The sequence below is a fragment of the Hyla sarda genome, unplaced genomic scaffold (assembly GCF_029499605.1).
Source record: "Hyla sarda isolate aHylSar1 unplaced genomic scaffold, aHylSar1.hap1 scaffold_721, whole genome shotgun sequence".
In the NCBI taxonomy this organism is placed as follows: Eukaryota; Metazoa; Chordata; class Amphibia; order Anura; family Hylidae; genus Hyla; species Hyla sarda.
In genome coordinates this window covers 116183-133029 of record NW_026610742.1, presented here as the reverse complement: position 1 = coordinate 133029, position 16847 = coordinate 116183, and the positions used below count along the sequence as shown (strand labels likewise).

The following is a 16847-nucleotide window of genomic DNA, read 5'->3' as shown; positions in this document are numbered from 1 at the left end:
CAAGTTTGTGCAGTGCCAAATAGGAGAATAACTGATAATTTATTAGTTTTAAGAGACTCTATTTATTATAGTAATTTTAATAAGAATGCACTTTTTGTGGAATCCATTGATTTTGAAAAAGCTTATGACAGAGTTGCTCATGATTTTTTGTTTATGGTTTTAAAGCATATGGGTATTCCTGAGAAGCTACTGTTTGTGATTAAAAGTTTTTATTATGGGGCAACAAGTCAGATTTTAGTCAATGGACATGTGGGGCCGGGTTTTAATATTTTATCAGGAGTACGACAGGGATGCCCACTCTCCCCAATTTTATTCATTTGTGTCATTGAGGCCTTGCTCAAAAATGTACAGAAGGACAAATGTGTGAGTGGTGTTTTTATCCCGGGAAGTAATGGAAGGAATTTGAAGGTTTTAAGTTACATGGATGATGTGGTTTTTACTTGCACTTCCCAAGCTGATCTTAATAGAGTGAATTTGCATGTAAAGATTTTTTGTTGTATTGCTGGTATGAAAGTCAATTGGGGGAAGTGCCAATTGAGTAATTTTGGAAAGCAAGGAAAAGTGGTGGTGGATGGCGTGGATGAGAAGGAAGATATTGAAGTGTTAGGGGTTGTTTTTGAAAAAAATCTAAAAGGAGGGAAAAGTTATGAGAAGTTGGAGGAGAAGATAGAGAAGAAATTATCTTTTTGGAAATTGAGAAACTTGTCCCTTAAAGGTAAAGTTCTGATTTTAAAGGCAGTAATTTTGCCACTACTATTATATACTGCAATGGTTTTCCCACCCGGCAAATTATGGACCAGAAGGATGACAAGGAAGTTGTTTATTTTTTTCTGGGGTTCAAAGATGGAAAAGATGAAGAGGGAGGAAGTGATGAAGAGCGTGAAGAAAGGCGGATATAATTTCCCGGATATTAATCTGTTTTTAAAGACTCATTACTTTCTTTTAATTTATAAAGTGTCTCAGTGCAATAATTGGGTGGCAGACATGAGCAGGTATTTGGCAGGATGGTTGTTTTCCAAATGGGGCTGGTGTGAGAAGGATCTGAGGAGACCAATAGCGCAAGTTATACCTACCTTCTATGTGGTTCTCAGATCTTTCAGTGATCAATTTGGTTTGAGTTCCCTGGGAAAACCTGAGAAAAAGAAAATTGAAAATGAAATAAGAAAAAATGAGAGATTATATGAAGTACCATTCTGCACTACTGCTCAGTCTGTGAAGATCTGGAATCTTTTTAATGTTAGAGGATTATCCAATAGACAGAGAGATGTAAACTGGATGACTTTTCATGGCTGCCTCCCAACCAGAGCTTTCCTGAATGGACGAGGAATAAGAGTGAGCGAGAAATGTCCAAGAGAGGGTTGTGGAGGCAGGGAGGATACAGTGCACTTATTTTGGAACTGTTTTTATGCAAGAGAATTTTTTATGCTTCTACAGAGGTTTTTTTCTGCAATCACGGGATATGTTGATTTTAATTTTGAGAAGATTTTTATTGGTCAGGATTTTAGCAGGAGAGAGGACACACGTGAAAGCTGGATTGTATTTTCTGTTTTTAAAGAAGTTTTATGGGATTCTAGAAACCTGCTTGTTTTTAAAAATGTGTGTATTTCTCCAAGGGAGTTGAAGAGACTTTTTTTTGGAAGGTTGTTTATTATTTTTCTATTTGACAAGAAGAGAATGGGAGAGGAAGAGGCTGAAAAGATTTGGAGATACAAGGAATGGAGAAAGTTGTAAGTATCCTGATCAAGGTTTTGAATTTGTGCTTCTCTTATAGTTTTCTTATTGAGATATTTTTCCGCATGATGTTTTTTCAGACTTTGTTTAGAAGTGATGAGTTTTGGTAGGTGACCTGATGATCGCTTGAACAATAGTCTGTAACTGAGGAAAAAAAAAAAAAAAAAATCTGTTCTTATCAGTTTAATATCTGATACGTCCCCTATCTGGGGACCATATATTAAATGGATTTTTGAGAACGGGGGCCGATTTCGAAGCTTGCTTCCGTCGCCCTATGCATTGACCCGATATGGCAGTATCTTCGGGTACAGTGCACCACCCCCTTACAGGGTTAAAAAGAAAGATTCCTACTTTCATTGCTACCTGCTTGCTGGCTAGCCAGCTAGCCAGCCCTGTTGGCCTTGCTGCTGCTGCAGCCAAAAAACAAAAGGTGGTGCTGCTGCTGCTTCTGCTGCTTCTGCTTCTGCTTGTGTCTGGCCGCTGTTGGAGCGTCCAGGCACAGGACTTCTGCTGCTGCTGACTAAATGGCCTCCTTAATTGGATCATTTGAGTAGCCAGCACACCTGTGCAGGTAGGGCATGACATGATAGGCAGCTGCCTTGATAGCGGGTGGGTGCTGAATGTTCCTAATTGACAAAATAAGATTAATGCTTATGAAGAAATATAAAATCTCATCCCTTCCCCAATATCGCGCCACACCCCTACCCCTTAATTCCCTGGTTGAACTTGATGGACATATGTCTTTTTTCGACCGTACTAACTATGTAACTATGTAACATAACATGGGGGGGGGGGGGGGTCTCCTGGCTGTTCACACAGGTGTGTCATTGCTGTACATTGACCATGCATTGCTTCTGTGGTATTGCAAAGGCAAAGACAAATGCTTCCAGCCATCCATTGCACTAATGGATTGGTCATCAGCTGGCTGTCTATGTCCCGCATCAATATAGACCAAAGTACAGAGGGTTAAGCTATGCTATTGTGCACCTACCTGATGCATCAGAAGGTGCGAGGCCCTTGCTAAATTCTGTGCACAGACTTTGAGATCTATACTTTAGACTGTATCTAAACCTGCTCCAACATGGACTGACATTCTGGCCTACTTTCAGCCGATGCGACTTGTCTGTCGCTGAACAGTCGCTTTTTATGTATTCAGCACCTATGTATAATGTTGTAAAAATGCTCTAGAAGCTAAAGTCGCAGAAATGTCACACATATTTGGCCTGCAACTTTCTGTGCGACAAATTCAGACAGGAAAAATCAGTATAAATCCTTAGAAAATTATCCCCCAGTGTCTCCATCTGCTGGCGGTATTGAATAAGCATTGCTGCACTGATGGGGTATGCATTAGACGAAAAAAAAGAAGAAAAAGAAGAATAATACGCCCAGAAAAGAGGCGAAAAGGAGAAAAACGTAAAAAAACGTGAAAAAAAAGTAAGAGGAAGAGAAGGGAAAAAAAGGTGGAAATGGGTTTAAAAGTGATTTCGGCGGAGAATATATATATATATATATATATATATATATATATATATATATATATATACGCGCACACACACACATATATATAAACGTATTCTCCGTTGAGATATTGCAGCCGCTGCTGTGTCCAGGCCCAGGAGCCTTAGCACTGTGCTGTGATGTCACTCAATACCACTGACATCACTAGGTGTAAACAACATCTCTCCTTTGCTGTGTATGTGACTATGGAGCTGTTTGGTGATGTCGTCTATTATGGCCTTCATAGAAGCAACAGGAGATTGTTGCATCCATCTAGAACCCTCAGAACTACAGTGCTATGATGTCACTCACTTCCACAGGCCTTGCAGAGTGTAAACAACAACAACCCAGCTTTGTTGTGTATGTAACCATAGGGATTTGTGATGTCACCTAGAACCTTCACAGCAGCGACAGCTTTATGAGGAGCATCAGCACTGCTCTGCCTGAGCAGAACCATCACCGCCATAGGTTGTCAAATAACCCGGGTTTAACCCACACAGGTAAGTCCAATGGGGTGCAGGCATGTCCTCTATGCTTACAGCTTCCCGTGGGTGTTGGTTTGATACCGTTTGGGGACAGCCAAGGAGGCATCTGCAGGCAACAAAGGTAGGTGTGTGCTTGTGTGTGTGTTTCCTATGCAGATCCTAAGCCCGGTGTCACATGCAAGTAGGAGGAGTAAGAAGGGTTCCTGGCAAATCCGGGTTATGGATTGCATTTAAAAAGGCCCCGTGGGAGTGCAATGGGCCCCTGTCTTGCTGCTTAGCAATAATGGTATGGGTTTAGGTTCTGCTGTGTGTACTGGTGGTTGACTGCCCCCCAGCCCAGAGTGTGCATGGAAAATTGTCTGGCAGCCTCCCTGACAGCAAGCAGTGATAGTGCCCATGAAGGGCACCTTGTTGGGCCCGCCCCTTTCACGGTTATCGCTTCTCGGCCTTTTGGCTAAGATCAAGTGTAGTATCTGTTCTTATCAGTCGCTTCTCGGCCTTTTGGCTAAGATCAAGTGTAGTATCTGTTCTTATCAGTTTTTCATGCCGGTGGACAGTAACGCCGGTATGGGGCTGGTGGGGATGGGTGCTGCATGGAGGATGCAGGTGTACCAGGGCTTTCCGGGGCTGGTTCTGAGGAATCAGCTCGACGGCTGCCCCGATGTGACCTGTTCCCTCCGGGTCTCGCCATGAGGCTGAGAGGGTCTAGAGCCGAGGTACTTTTGTGCCTCGGGGAGTGGTGACCCCGAGGTGCCGAAACTCACTGGGAGGATAGACTCACTGAGTTGAAGCACGGGCACCATAATCTCTTCACCTTGTGGCACTCACCTCTTGATTCCCGGCCTTCTGGCTAGGATCAGAGAAATTTTTATAGATCCGGCCGGATGTCCGGGCAGTATATCTGCACACATTCACTTATTTATTTCTTTTTTGTCTCACTGTGTCACTTTTTTGCGTGTTGTGTGTTCACAGGATTGGTCAGGATGCGGTAGCCCTTCTGGGTGTCCCTCCTGGCGGTCTAGGGGAGGTGTGTGTGGCCATTAGGTTCCGCACCTCCCTGCAAACACCCCGGGTACTCCTGCTTTGGCAGGGTACCTACCGTAATCGGCTCTGCGGGCAGATACCTTGGCTAACGCCAAGGGGGATGCCGGGAGCATTTGTGGTCCCCTAGTAGCTTCGGCGAAAAGGGACATCGAACCTGGAACCTCGCAGGTACCTTTTGGTCCGGAGGCGAAGGGTAAGGTTTGTTGGGGGGCCTCTCTCCTATCGGAGAAGGGCTTGCGATAGACCGCATCCTTTGTGCACGTTTTTTTAGTGTAACACGTTTGCACTTTTTCTTGCACTTTGGGTGAATCGAAAGCACGTTCCTCGGCTTTAGATAAAAAAAAAAAAAAAAAAAAAAAATCTGTTCTTATCAGTTTAATATCTGATACGTCCCCTATCTGGGGACCATATATTAAATGGATTTTTGAGAACGGGGGCCGATTTCGAAGCTTGCTTCCGTCGCCCTATGCATTGACCCGATATGGCAGTATCTTCGGGTACAGTGCACCACCCCCTTACAGGGTTAAAAAGAAAGATTCCTACTTTCATTGCTACCTGCTTGCTGGCTAGCCAGCCCTGTGGGCCTTGCTGCTGCTGCAGCCAAAAAACAAAAGGTGGTGCTGCTGCTGCTTCTGCTGCTTCTGCTGCTTCTGCTGCTTCTGCTTCTGCTTGTGTCTGGCCGCTGTTGGAGCGTCCAGGCACAGGACTTCTGCTGCTGCTGACTAAATGGCCTCCTTAATTGGATCATTTGAGTAGCCAGCACACCTGTGCAGGTAGGGCATGACATGATAGGCAGCTGCCTTGATAGCGGGTGGGTGCTGAATGTTCCTAATTGACAAAATAAGATTAATGCTTATAAAGAAATATAAAATCTCATCCCTTCCCCAATATCGCGCCACACCCCTACCCCTTAATTCCCTGGTTGAACTTGATGGACATATGTCTTTTTTCGACCGTACTAACTATGTAACTATGTAACATAACATGGGGGGGGGGGGGGTCTCCTGGCTGTTCACACAGGTGTGTCATTGCTGTACATTGACCATGCATTGCTTCTGTGGTATTGCAAAGGCAAAGACAAATGCTTCCAGCCATCCATTGCACTAATGGATTGGTCATCAGCTGGCTGTCTATGTCCCGCATCAATATAGACCAAAGTACAGAGGGTTAGGCTATGCTATTGTGCACCTACCTGATGCATCAGAAGGTGCGAGGCCCTTGCTAAATTCTGTGCACAGACTTTGAGATCTATACTTTAGACTGTATCTAAACCTGCTCCAACATGGACTGACATTCTGGCCTACTTTCAGCCGATGCGACTTGTCTGTCGCTGAACAGTCGCTTTTTATGTATTCAGCACCTATGTATAATGTTGTAAAAATGCTCTAGAAGCTAAAGTCGCAGAAATGTCACACATATTTGGCCTGCAACTTTCTGTGCGACAAATTCAGACAGGAAAAATCAGTATAAATCCTTAGAAAATTATCCCCCAGTGTCTCCATCTGCTGGCGGTATTGAATAAGCATTGCTGCACTGATGGGGTATGCATTAGACGAAAAAAAAGAAGAAAAAGAAGAATAATACGCCCAGAAAAGAGGCGAAAAGGAGAAAAACGTAAAAAAACGTGAAAAAAAAGTAAGAGGAAGAGAAGGGAAAAAAAGGTGGAAATGGGTTTAAAAGTGATTTCGGCGGAGAAATATATATATATATATATATATATATATATATATATATATATATACGCGCACACACACACATATATATAAACGTATTCTCCGTTGAGATATTGCAGCCGCTGCTGTGTCCAGGCCCAGGAGCCTTAGCACTGTGCTGTGATGTCACTCAATACCACTGACATCACTAGGTGTAAACAACATCTCTCCTTTGCTGTGTATGTGACTATGGAGCTGTTTGGTGATGTCGTCTATTATGGCCTTCATAGAAGCAACAGGAGATTGTTGCATCCATCTAGAACCCTCAGAACTACAGTGCTATGATGTCACTCACTTCCACAGGCCTTGCAGACTGTAAACAACAACAACCCAGCTTTGTTGTGTATGTAACCATAGGGATTTGTGATGTCACCTAGAACCTTCACAGCAGCGACAGCTTTATGAGGAGCATCAGCACTGCTCTGCCTGAGCAGAACCATCACCGCCATAGGTTGTCAAATAACCCGGGTTTAACCCACACAGGTAAGTCCAATGGGGTGCAGGCATGTCCTCTATGCTTACAGCTTCCCGTGGGTGTTGGTTTGATACCGTTTGGGGACAGCCAAGGAGGCATCTGCAGGCAACAAAGGTAGGTGTGTGCTTGTGTGTGTGTTTCCTATGCAGATCCTAAGCCCGGTGTCACATGCAAGTAGGAGGAGTAAGAAGGGTTCCTGGCAAATCCGGGTTATGGATTGCATTTAAAAAGGCCCCGTGGGAGTGCAATGGGCCCCTGTCTTGCTGCTTAGCAATAATGGTATGGGTTTAGGTTCTGCTGTGTGTACTGGTGGTTGACTGCCCCCCAGCCCAGAGTGTGCATGGAAAATTGTCTGGCAGCCTCCCTGACAGCAAGCAGTGATAGTGCCCATGAAGGGCACCTTGTTGGGCCCGCCCCTTTCACGGTTATCGCTTCTCGGCCTTTTGGCTAAGATCAAGTGTAGTATCTGTTCCAAGGGGGATGCCGGGAGCATTTGTGGTCCCCTAGTAGCTTCGGCGAAAAGGGACATCGAACCTGGAACCTCGCAGGTACCTTTTGGTCCGGAGGCGAAGGGTAAGGTTTGTTGGGGGGCCTCTCTCCTATCGGAGAAGGGCTTGCGATAGACCGCATCCTTTGTGCACGTTTTTTTAGTGTAACACGTTTGCACTTTTTCTTGCACTTTGGGTGAATCGAAAGCACGTTCCTCGGCTTTAGATAAAAAAAAAAAAAAAAAAAATCTGTTCTTATCAGTTTAATATCTGATACGTCCCCTATCTGGGGACCATATATTAAATGGATTTTTGAGAACGGGGGCCGATTTCGAAGCTTGCTTCCGTCGCCCTATGCATTGACCCGATATGGCAGTATCTTCGGGTACAGTGCACCACCCCCTTACAGGGTTAAAAAGAAAGATTCCTACTTTCATTGCTACCTGCTTGCTGGCTAGCCAGCTAGCCAGCCCTGTGGGCCTTGCTGCTGCTGCAGCCAAAAAACAAAAGGTGGTGCTGCTGCTGCTTCTGCTGCTTCTGCTTCTGCTTGTGTCTGGCCGCTGTTGGAGCGTCCAGGCACAGGACTTCTGCTGCTGCTGACTAAATGGCCTCCTTAATTGGATCATTTGAGTAGCCAGCACACCTGTGCAGGTAGGGCATGACATGATAGGCAGCTGCCTTGATAGCGGGTGGGTGCTGAATGTTCCTAATTGACAAAATAAGATTAATGCTTATGAAGAAATATAAAATCTCATCCCTTCCCCAATATCGCGCCACACCCCTACCCCTTAATTCCCTGGTTGAACTTGATGGACATATGTCTTTTTTCGACCGTACTAACTATGTAACTATGTAACATAACATGGGGGGGGGGGGGTCTCCTGGCTGTTCACACAGGTGTGTCATTGCTGTACATTGACCATGCATTGCTTCTGTGGTATTGCAAAGGCAAAGACAAATGCTTCCAGCCATCCATTGCACTAATGGATTGGTCATCAGCTGGCTGTCTATGTCCCGCATCAATATAGACCAAAGTACAGAGGGTTAGGCTATGCTATTGTGCACCTACCTGATGCATCAGAAGGTGCGAGGCCCTTGCTAAATTCTGTGCACAGACTTTGAGATCTATACTTTAGACTGTATCTAAACCTGCTCCAACATGGACTGACATTCTGGCCTACTTTCAGCCGATGCGACTTGTCTGTCGCTGAACAGTCGCTTTTTATGTATTCAGCACCTATGTATAATGTTGTAAAAATGCTCTAGAAGCTAAAGTCGCAGAAATGTCACACATATTTGGCCTGCAACTTTCTGTGCGACAAATTCAGACAGGAAAAATCAGTATAAATCCTTAGAAAATTATCCCCCAGTGTCTCCATCTGCTGGCGGTATTGAATAAGCATTGCTGCACTGATGGGGTATGCATTAGACGAAAAAAAAGAAGAAAAAGAAGAATAATACGCCCAGAAAAGAGGCGAAAAGGAGAAAAACGTAAAAAAACTTGAAAAAAAAGTAAGAGGAAGAGAAGGGAAAAAAAGGTGGAAATGGGTTTAAAAGTGATTTCGGCGGAGAAATATATATATATATATATATATATATATATATATATATATATATATACGCGCACACACACACATATATATAAACGTATTCTCCGTTGAGATATTGCAGCCGCTGCTGTGTCCAGGCCCAGGAGCCTTAGCACTGTGCTGTGATGTCACTCAATACCACTGACATCACTAGGTGTAAACAACATCTCTCCTTTGCTGTGTATGTGACTATGGAGCTGTTTGGTGATGTCGTCTATTATGGCCTTCATAGAAGCAACAGGAGATTGTTGCATCCATCTAGAACCCTCAGAACTACAGTGCTATGATGTCACTCACTTCCACAGGCCTTGCAGAGTGTAAACAACAACAACCCAGCTTTGTTGTGTATGTAACCATAGGGATTTGTGATGTCACCTAGAACCTTCACAGCAGCGACAGCTTTATGAGGAGCATCAGCACTGCTCTGCCTGAGCAGAACCATCACCGCCATAGGTTGTCAAATAACCCGGGTTTGACCCACACAGGTAAGTCCAATGGGGTGCAGGCATGTCCTCTATGCTTACAGCTTCCCGTGGGTGTTGGTTTGATACCGTTTGGGGACAGCCAAGGAGGCATCTGCAGGCAACAAAGGTAGGTGTGTGCTTGTGTGTGTGTTTCCTATGCAGATCCTAAGCCCAGTGTCACATGCAAGTAGGAGGAGTAAGAAGGGTTCCTGGCAAATCCGGGTTATGGATTGCATTTAAAAAGGCCCCGTGGGAGTGCAATGGGCCCCTGTCTTGCTGCTTAGCAATAATGGTATGGGTTTAGGTTCTGCTGTGTGTACTGGTGGTTGACTGCCCCCCAGCCCAGAGTGTGCATGGAAAATTGTCTGGCAGCCTCCCTGACAGCAAGCAGTGATAGTGCCCATGAAGGGCACCTTGTTGGGCCCGCCCCTTTCACGGTTATCGCTTCTCGGCCTTTTGGCTAAGATCAAGTGTAGTATCTGTTCTTATCAGTTTAATATCTGATACGTCCCCTATCTGGGGACCATATATTAAATGGATTTTTGAGAACGGGGGCCGATTTCGAAGCTTGCTTCCGTCGCCCTATGCATTGACCCGATATGGCAGTATCTTCGGGTACAGTGCACCACCCCCTTACAGGGTTAAAAAGAAAGATTCCTACTTTCATTGCTACCTGCTTGCTGGCTAGCCAGCTAGCCAGCCCTGTGGGCCTTGCTGCTGCTGCAGCCAAAAAACAAAAGGTGGTGCTGCTGCTGCTTCTGCTGCTTCTGCTTCTGCTTGTGTCTGGCCGCTGTTGGAGCGTCCAGGCACAGGACTTCTGCTGCTGCTGACTAAATGGCCTCCTTAATTGGATCATTTGAGTAGCCAGCACACCTGTGCAGGTAGGGCATGACATGATAGGCAGCTGCCTTGATAGCGGGTGGGTGCTGAATGTTCCTAATTGACAAAATAAGATTAATGCTTATGAAGAAATATAAAATCTCATCCCTTCCCCAATATCGCGCCACACCCCTACCCCTTAATTCCCTGGTTGAACTTGATGGACATATGTCTTTTTTCGACCGTACTAACTGTGTAACTATGTAACATAACATGGGGGGGGGAGGGGGGGGGTTTCCTGGCTGTTCACACAGGTGTGTCATTGCTGTACATTGACCATGCATTGCTTCTGTGGTATTGCAAAGGCAAAGACAAATGCTTCCAGCCATCCATTGCACTAATGGATTGGTCATCAGCTGGCTGTCTATGTCCCGCATCAATATAGACCAAAGTACAGAGGGTTAGGCTATGCTATTGTGCACCTACCTGATGCATCAGAAGGTGCGAGGCCCTTGCTAAATTCTGTGCACAGACTTTGAGATCTATACTTTAGACTGTATCTAAACCTGCTCCAACATGGACTGACATTCTGGCCTACTTTCAGCCGATGCGACTTGTCTGTCGCTGAACAGTCGCTTTTTATGTATTCAGCACCTATGTATAATGTTGTAAAAATGCTCTAGAAGCTAAAGTCGCAGAAATGTCACACATATTTGGCCTGCAACTTTCTGTGCGACAAATTCAGACAGGAAAAATCAGTATAAATCCTTAGAAAATTATCCCCCAGTGTCTCCATCTGCTGGCGGTATTGAATAAGCATTGCTGCACTGATGGGGTATGCATTAGACGAAAAAAAAGAAGAAAAAGAAGAATAATACGCCCAGAAAAGAGGCGAAAAGGAGAAAAACGTAAAAAAACGTGAAAAAAATGTAAGAGGAAGAGAAGGGAGAAAAAGGTGGAAATGGGTTTAAAAGTGATTTCGGCGGAGAAATATATATATATATATATATATATATATATATATATATATATATATATATTTATACGCGCACACACACACATATATATAAACGTATTCTCCGTTGAGATATTGCAGCCGCTGCTGTGTCCAGGCCCAGGAGCCTTAGCACTGTGCTGTGATGTCACTCAATACCACTGACATCACTAGGTGTAAACAACATCTCTCCTTTGCTGTGTATGTGACTATGGAGCTGTTTGGTGATGTCGTCTATTATGGCCTTCATAGAAGCAACAGGAGATTGTTGCATCCATCTAGAACCCTCAGAACTACAGTGCTATGATGTCACTCACTTCCACAGGCCTTGCAGAGTGTAAACAACAACAACCCAGCTTTGTTGTGTATGTAACCATAGGGATTTGTGATGTCACCTAGAACCTTCACAGCAGCGACAGCTTTATGAGGAGCATCAGCACTGCTCTGCCTGAGCAGAACCATCACCGCCATAGGTTGTCAAATAACCCGGGTTTAACCCACACAGGTAAGTCCAATGGGGTGCAGGCATGTCCTCTATGCTTACAGCTTCCCGTGGGTGTTGGTTTGATACCGTTTGGGGACAGCCAAGGAGGCATCTGCAGGCAACAAAGGTAGGTGTGTGCTTGTGTGTGTTTCCTATGCAGATCCTAAGCCCAGTGTCACATGCAAGTAGGAGGAGTAAGAAGGGTTCCTGGCAAATCCGGGTTATGGATTGCATTTAAAAAGGCCCCGTGGGAGTGCAATGGGCCCCTGTCTTGCTGCTTAGCAATAATGGTATGGGTTTAGGTTCTGCTGTGTGTACTGGTGGTTGACTGCCCCCCAGCCCAGAGTGTGCATGGAAAATTGTCTGGCAGCCTCCCTGACAGCAAGCAGTGATAGTGCCCATGAAGGGCACCTTGTTGGGCCCGCCCCTTTCACGGTTATCGCTTCTCGGCCTTTTGGCTAAGATCAAGTGTAGTATCTGTTCTTATCAGTTTAATATCTGATACGTCCCCTTTCTGGGGACCATATATTAAATGGATTTTTGAGAACGGGGGCCGATTTCGAAGCTTGCTTCCGTCGCCCTATGCATTGACCCGATATGGCAGTATCTTCGGGTACAGTGCACCACCCCCTTACAGGGTTAAAAAGAAAGATTCCTACTTTCATTGCTACCTGCTTGCTGGCTAGCCAGCTAGCCAGCCCTGTGGGCCTTGCTGCTGCTGCAGCCAAAAAACAAAAGGTGGTGCTGCTGCTGCTTCTGCTGCTTCTGCTTCTGCTTGTGTCTGGCCGCTGTTGGAGCGTCCAGGCACAGGACTTCTGCTGCTGCTGACTAAATGGCCTCCTTAATTGGATCATTTGAGTAGCCAGCACACCTGTGCAGGTAGGGCATGACATGATAGGCAGCTGCCTTGATAGCGGGTGGGTGCTGAATGTTCCTAATTGACAAAATAAGATTAATGCTTATGAAGAAATATAAAATCTCATCCCTTCCCCAATATCGCGCCACACCCCTACCCCTTAATTCCCTGGTTGAACTTGATGGACATATGTCTTTTTTCGACCGTACTAACTATGTAACTATGTAACATAACATGGGGGGGGGGGGGTCTCCTGGCTGTTCACACAGGTGTGTCATTGCTGTACATTGACCATGCATTGCTTCTGTGGTATTGCAAAGGCAAAGACAAATGCTTCCAGCCATCCATTGCACTAATGGATTGGTCATCAGCTGGCTGTCTATGTCCCGCATCAATATAGACCAAAGTACAGAGGGTTAGGCTATGCTATTGTGCACCTACCTGATGCATCAGAAGGTGCGAGGCCCTTGCTAAATTCTGTGCACAGACTTTGAGATCTATACTTTAGACTGTATCTAAACCTGCTCCAACATGGACTGACATTCTGGCCTACTTTCAGCCGATGCGACTTGTCTGTCGCTGAACAGTCGCTTTTTATGTATTCAGCACCTATGTATAATGTTGTAAAAATGCTCTAGAAGCTAAAGTCGCAGAAATGTCACACATATTTGGCCTGCAACTTTCTGTGCGACAAATTCAGACAGGAAAAATCAGTATAAATCCTTAGAAAATTATCCCCCAGTGTCTCCATCTGCTGGCGGTATTGAATAAGCATTGCTGCACTGATGGGGTATGCATTAGACGAAAAAAAAGAAGAAAAAGAAGAATAATACGCCCAGAAAAGAGGCGAAAAGGAGAAAAACGTAAAAAAACGTGAAAAAAAAGTAAGAGGAAGAGAAGGGAAAAAAAGGTGGAAATGGGTTTAAAAGTGATTTCGGCGGAGAAATATATATATATATATATATATATATATATATATACGCGCACACACACACATATATATAAACGTATTCTCCGTTGAGATATTGCAGCCGCTGCTGTGTCCAGGCCCAGGAGCCTTAGCACTGTGCTGTGATGTCACTCAATACCACTGACATCACTAGGTGTAAACAACATCTCTCCTTTGCTGTGTATGTGACTATGGAGCTGTTTGGTGATGTCGTCTATTATGGCCTTCATAGAAGCAACAGGAGATTGTTGCATCCATCTAGAACCCTCAGAACTACAGTGCTATGATGTCACTCACTTCCACAGGCCTTGCAGAGTGTAAACAACAACAACCCAGCTTTGTTGTGTATGTAACCATAGGGATTTGTGATGTCACCTAGAACCTTCACAGCAGCGACAGCTTTATGAGGAGCATCAGCACTGCTCTGCCTGAGCAGAACCATCACCGCCATAGGTTGTCAAATAACCCGGGTTTAACCCACACAGGTAAGTCCAATGGGGTGCAGGCATGTCCTCTATGCTTACAGCTTCCCGTGGGTGTTGGTTTGATACCGTTTGGGGACAGCCAAGGAGGCATCTGCAGGCAACAAAGGTAGGTGTGTGCTTGTGTGTGTGTTTCCTATGCAGATCCTAAGCCCAGTGTCACATGCAAGTAGGAGGAGTAAGAAGGGTTCCTGGCAAATCCGGGTTATGGATTGCATTTAAAAAGGCCCCGTGGGAGTGCAATGGGCCCCTGTCTTGCTGCTTAGCAATAATGGTATGGGTTTAGGTTCTGCTGTGTGTACTGGTGGTTGACTGCCCCCCAGCCCAGAGTGTGCATGGAAAATTGTCTGGCAGCCTCCCTGACAGCAAGCAGTGATAGTGCCCATGAAGGGCACCTTGTTGGGCCCGCCCCTTTCACGGTTATCGCTTCTCGGCCTTTTGGCTCCGATCAAGTGTAAACTTGGTCTGGGTCAGGGGTGCGGGTGTTCTGCTGAGCAGGAATCCGGAGTGGTGATCTTACTGTGGAATCGACAGACAAGAGAAGAATAATGGCTGGAAAGGAATACCTCCCTGCGATTGAGAAGACTGTACGTTTTGTGGTGGAAACTTCTGACCGGGGTAAGAATCGGATTGAGTACATTGGACATGAACTTGTGGAGAAATTGGGCGGTTTTGGCATGGATAGTTTGTTCTGTGTGCAAGAGAATAGGAAGCAAGGAATATATGATGTGTCCTTCATCTATGAAGCTGATTGCCAGAACTTCTATGAATGTTTGAAAAGAAATGCCAATAACTCTGTCTTGGAAAATGTAAAGTTTTTTCCTCTGTTTGAGATGGGAGTGAAGACTCTGTTTGTACATATGTACAATCCGTTCTTAGACCCGGATATGATTAAGAACTTTCTAAGTATCTACTGTGAAAGTGTCCAAGGGGGAGTGAAGCAAACTAGTAGTTTGGGTGTGTTTAATGGCACATGGAAGTTCTTTGTAAAACTGAAGCTGGATCCTGGGAGCATTGGTGGAGTGAAACACCCACCGGCCAATTTTTCAATCGCTGGAAACCGGGGTTATGTCTATTATTATGGCCAGCCATTGTTTTGCCGTGATTGTTTGCTGTTTGGACATGTTAAAGAGGCTTGTCCAGGTAATAAGAAGTGCCGAAATTGTAAAATGCCAGGGCATGAGGCGGGAGCTTGTCCACAGCCCAGAACTTGTGATCTTTGTGGCCTTGTTGGACATGTGTATAGAAATTGTCCGGAGGTGGCTAAGAGGGAGAAGGAGAAAGAGGCCAGAAAAGATTTGGCAATTAAAAAAAGGGAAAAGGCAAAGGCAGACATGGCAGAAAAGAGTGTGATTGCTAGCATTATTGAGAAAGCAACGGTGGTGGAAGAGAAGGTGCAGGAGGAGATTGAAGAGGAGATGGAGGAGGAGGTGAGAATTGAAGAGGTGCCTAGTCCTCAGGTGTCTGGCACTCAAAAAGTTGAATGGTCGAATTCAGAAGAGGAAAGTGCTAAAGAGAGAGAGGAAGATCTTTTTCGTCCCCCACGGAAGGCGGCGAGAGGTGCCAGTGGTGAAAAGATGGAGCAGACGGTGGTGGAGACGAGTAATCGTTTTGCCGCAATATCTGAGGGTGAAATGGATAAATGCATTGGAGAAGAAACTTCTCCCTCGACACTGAGCCGTAAAGTTCATTAACTCTCTTCTAGGTTTTTTCTTCCTATGGGTTGTTATTTGATTTGATATGTCTTTTTCGGTTAGTTTGTCAAATGTTAGAGTCTTTAAAAATAAGAATAGAAGAGCGGCCATTCTGGAGGAATTGGCAGGAACTAATAATGACATAATTTGTCTACAGGAATGTGGATTGGATTTTCCTCCAAAAAAGGAGGAGTGGAGATATGGACCAGCAGTGTGGTCTTGCTCTAATGTAAATAGAAATGATGGAGTTGGGGTTTTGTTTAGGAATAATAAGTTTAAAGTTTGTAGTCAAATGGTGTTAAGGGAAGGAAGGTGTGTGTTGGTGGAGGTTGGGTTACATGGGTTTAAGTTTAAGTTAATTAATGTTTATGCACCTGTGAATAAGGAGGAGAGGGTGGGTTTGTTTGAAATAATTAAGGGGTTTTTGTCTGGGAAGGAACCAGTGTTGTTAGTAGGTGATTTCAACTGTGAGATTGGGAGGGATGCGGATGTTTCTGGAAATATGCTTAAGAGTATGGTGAGTGATTTCAAGTTAAGAGATGTGGTTGAAGTGTGTGGTGTGAATCCTGTGTTAGCAACATATCATGCTGAGAGTGGAAGGAGTGAGTCAAGATTAGATATGTGTTTTGTGTCCAAAATGATAGGATGTATGTGGTATAAGCAAGAGAGAGTGATTTATTCTGATCATGAGCGTGTGAGTTGTGGTTTGGTGTTGGATGAGATTTGCATAAGTGGGAGGGGTTACTGGAAGCTTAATGTGAAACTGTTGGATGAAAAGGAGGTATATGATAGGTATATTAAGAAGTATAAGTTATGGTGTGAGAAGAAAAAAGAATTTTTGGATTTATTGTGTTGGTGGGAGTGGGTTAAAGAAAGAACTAAGGTTTTTTTCAAGAGGGAAGGTTATAAAAGGAAAGCTAGGGAAAGAAAGAAGTATGAATGGCTGAATAAAAGGTTGGGGTTTCTCATTAAGTTGAAAAAGAAGGGATGGAGAGTGGATGGTAAGATTGATGCTGTGAAAAGAGATATAAAGGATTGGTTGAATGAAAGAGGAAAAGAGTTAATGTACCGAGCAAAAGTGGAC

The 16847-nt window shown here is 44.7% G+C and overlaps 5 non-coding genes and 2 pseudogenes across 5 annotated transcripts; all 7 read left to right on the top strand.

The window, feature by feature from the left end:
• The first annotated feature begins 1852 nt into the window (after positions 1-1852).
• Positions 1853-2052, top strand: LOC130344449 (U2 spliceosomal RNA). The gene has a single exon (XR_008883375.1). It is a non-coding gene; the product is annotated as a U2 spliceosomal RNA (small nuclear RNA).
• A 2095-nt stretch (positions 2053-4147) lies between these two features.
• Positions 4148-4255, top strand: LOC130344457 (U2 spliceosomal RNA; annotated as a pseudogene).
• Positions 4256-5080: 825 nt separating this feature from the next.
• Positions 5081-5270, top strand: LOC130344452 (U2 spliceosomal RNA). The gene has a single exon (XR_008883378.1). It is a non-coding gene; the product is annotated as a U2 spliceosomal RNA (small nuclear RNA).
• Positions 5271-7371: 2101 nt separating this feature from the next.
• Positions 7372-7501, top strand: LOC130344459 (U2 spliceosomal RNA; annotated as a pseudogene).
• Positions 7502-7647: 146 nt separating this feature from the next.
• LOC130344451 (U2 spliceosomal RNA) lies at positions 7648-7833 on the top strand. The gene has a single exon (XR_008883377.1). It is a non-coding gene; the product is annotated as a U2 spliceosomal RNA (small nuclear RNA).
• A 2092-nt stretch (positions 7834-9925) lies between these two features.
• LOC130344496 (U2 spliceosomal RNA) lies at positions 9926-10116 on the top strand. Its single transcript, XR_008883412.1, has one exon. It is a non-coding gene; the product is annotated as a U2 spliceosomal RNA (small nuclear RNA).
• Positions 10117-12220: 2104 nt separating this feature from the next.
• LOC130344506 (U2 spliceosomal RNA) lies at positions 12221-12411 on the top strand. Its single transcript, XR_008883421.1, has one exon. It is a non-coding gene; the product is annotated as a U2 spliceosomal RNA (small nuclear RNA).
• The last annotated feature ends 4436 nt before the right edge of the window (positions 12412-16847 follow it).